Here is a 3,320-nt window from a genome sequence, read left to right on the forward strand (position 1 = left end):
AAATTATTTCTAAAGTAGCCTCTGGTCATGGTGAACCTTCCAAAATTTTCTTGGAATTTTCTAAGCAACATGCTAATTATCATGATTAATTTATGCAAATAATAGGCATAAACCTGAAAAATTTGGATCTCTGTCTAGGGACCTCCACTTACTTTAGAAAAATCAGAGAATGTTCCCTAAGATAGAGGCAACATCATGCTAAAATTTAAAGCCATGGTGATATTCCTATATGCATGGAGAATCAAAACATTCAAATCAGTGTTTAATTAATTAAAAAAATATGCATCAAATGAAATTAAAATCATTTCCACATTGTTCTCCTCTGTTCACTAAGCAAGAGAATATATGTTTTTTATTTTTATGATTTTTCTATACCAAGATATGAATTTTTAAAGCTAGGGCTATTTATTTAAATAAGAAAATCCCTATTTTTCTATTTAAATGCGTGACACTGGCTGTATTCTCGGCAGCTTCGAAGGCACACATGGCACACTCTGGTTGGACGTCACCATCCACGTAGCCGCTGAGGCCCGCAGTTCATGTAAGGAAGCGCTTTCCGGCTCGATCTCCTCCGTCCATCTGATACACGCGTGATCGGACGGCTCCCCTCCAAGGTCCCCGATAGAGTGATCCCTTGACCATTCACACTAAAATCCTAAGATCTCGGCCTAGACTCAGCCAAATCACTTTGGGTTTGATCTTATGGACTCGTCTAAGTAAGACGAACATATCCATACGGTAATCATATAATTACATCAAGCCTAATCAAATGGAGAATCAAAATAGGCTCGGAAAGAAGAGGAGATCAATACCTTGGCTCTGAGAAGTGAAGCTTCGATCAGAGGTGCTTGACACACGTTTGTTGGGGCAAGGATGGGGTCCAAGGAGGCTAGGGATTAAGCCTCTAGCTATGGTGCAAAGCCTAGGTAGGAATTCGACCAAGCCCGATTGTCTAGAGCTATGCTAGGGTATGCTAGGGGCTCTGTGGAAGGGGATTTGATGGGTCTTTTCCTTCTCTCGCTGTGGTGAAGGTGTGGGTGGGTTTAATTTGATTTTTGTGGAGTGTAGGAGTGTAATGAGCTCTGTCCTGGTTTTAGGCAGACATTAAAGCTCAAAATTGGGCACTGACAAGGGGATTCAGGGCAATGTGGTGGTTGGATTGTACTGAGGATATCTGAAAGAGGATTTGGGATCAATTTGAGGAAGTCTCTCAGAAGAAATTTCAGCACACCTCCCATGGCCGTGGAGGGGAGTTTTTTTTAAAATTGCAAAGGGTGGAGGTGAGTTTTTATAAAAATGGCAAAGGGGTGGCTCGGGTGTATAATGTTTGGGTGTATTGTGATGCTTAGGTGGAGGGTAGAGGAGTTCTATCATTTGATTTGAGTGAGGTGGCCTCTCGGGGATTTGGGTGAAGTTCAGGTGGTATGAGAACTTCAACATACCCTTATTTGGCGTGATAAAGATCAAACTGATCCCTGCTTTGCCTGGTATAACTATGTTTGATCTTTTGTCTTTCCTAGCTGACGAACCGCCATCGAAGTACATTTCCCAGCGTTACACACTGGAGAACTCCATTTGTAGTATTTGCTCGTCTGGTAACTCGTCGTTAAGAGAGGACCCAGCTAGCAGTGGGTGTGCAGCGAGAAAGTCTGCTAGTATCTATCCTTTGATAGCACGGAGGGGAACAAAAGTTATATCAAATTGTAATAAGATCATTGGCCATCTTGTTAAATTGAAGAGTGTTGGTCGGGTCATCAGATATTGCAACAGATTAACTTTTGAGATTTGGGTAAACTTATGAGAAAGCATGTAATGTCTAAGCTTTTGAGCGGCAAAAATTAATGCCAGAAAATGCTTCTTAATAAGTGGATACCTTATCTTCATTGGTATTATGTGACGACTCAAGTAGTAGAGTGCAGTTTCTTTACCCTCATCATTGAATTGGGCTAAGAGGGATCCGAGAGAATCGTCTAAGGCCGTGGTATAAAGTATCTACAGTTTCCCTGGGATAGGGGCTGCCAAAACATGAGGTGTCATTAAATATTGTTTAACGTCCACAAAGGCCAACTGACATTTCTCTTCCCAAACAAATTTAGCGTCCTTTTTACATAATGTCAATAAAGGCTGACATTTACCTGAGAGATTAGAAATAAAGCGTCTCAGATATGCCAACTTACCTTAGAAGGAACGTAGTTGTTTCAAGGTTTTTGGAGGGGGCATTTCCAAGATAGCTTTAATTTTATCTGGGTCAATCTTGATTCCTCGATGACAGACAACGAATCCCAGAAATTTTCCAGAAGTAACGCCAAAGGCACACTTCAAGGGATTCATTTTAAGGTCATATCGTCGTAACCGTTCGAACACGATCCTCAAATCATACAACTGGTCTATTTTTTATTTACTTTTTATGACCAAATCATCCACGTAGCATTCTACTTGGTTATGGATGAGGTCGTCAAAAATATTTGTCATTGCATGCTGATATGTTGCTCCGGTGTTCTTTAAGTCGAACGACATCACAGTGTAGCAGAAAATTTCAATCGGTGTTCTGAAGGTTGTAAGTGCTGCATCCTCGGAAGCCATCTTGATTTGGTTGTATCCCGATGATCCGTCCATGAAGGAGAACATGTTGTGTGTTGAAGCGATATCCACCATCATTTCTGGAATTGGCAGTAGAAACTCGTCTTTTGGACATGCTTTGTTCAAATCCCTGAAGTCTACACAAACACGGATCTGTCCATTTTTCTTCTTAACATGTAAAATGTTAGCTAACCACGTGAGGTATTGTTCTTCTTTTACAAAGTTGGCGTCTATTAATTTCTTCACCTCAGTGATGACTTGTTGTTCTATTTCGAGGAGCATTCTCCTGGGAGCTTGTTTTACTAGGGTTATATTCATGTCCACCCCGAGTTTATGAACTGCAACCTCTGCTGACAGTCCTGACATTTCATCGTAGCTTCACTGATTTTATAGACTACAACTTCTGCGGATAGTCCTGGCATTTCATCGTAGCTCAACGCGAAGCAATCTTTGAATTTTGTTAATATTTTGATCAATTCTGAAGATTCTTCGTCATTGAGTAGAGAACTTATAAATGTAGGTCGGGGTTGTTCTTCAAACCCGAGGTTAATTTCTTTCAATTGATCAACGGTAGATTTAATTTCCTCCTTAAATTTTGGTGGAGCATCTTTTATTAGTTGATCAATAGAGTCATCCTCTATATCGAGACAATCCTCTTCTGACTCACTAGTAACAACCATGCAAAATTCAGAATCATCGACTGGTCCAACTGTACCAAATCGAAGACCCTCTTTTGAGTT

Source organism: Phalaenopsis equestris, unplaced genomic scaffold, assembly GCF_001263595.1.
Source record: "Phalaenopsis equestris unplaced genomic scaffold, ASM126359v1 Scaffold211846, whole genome shotgun sequence".
Taxonomy (NCBI): domain Eukaryota; kingdom Viridiplantae; phylum Streptophyta; class Magnoliopsida; order Asparagales; family Orchidaceae; genus Phalaenopsis; species Phalaenopsis equestris.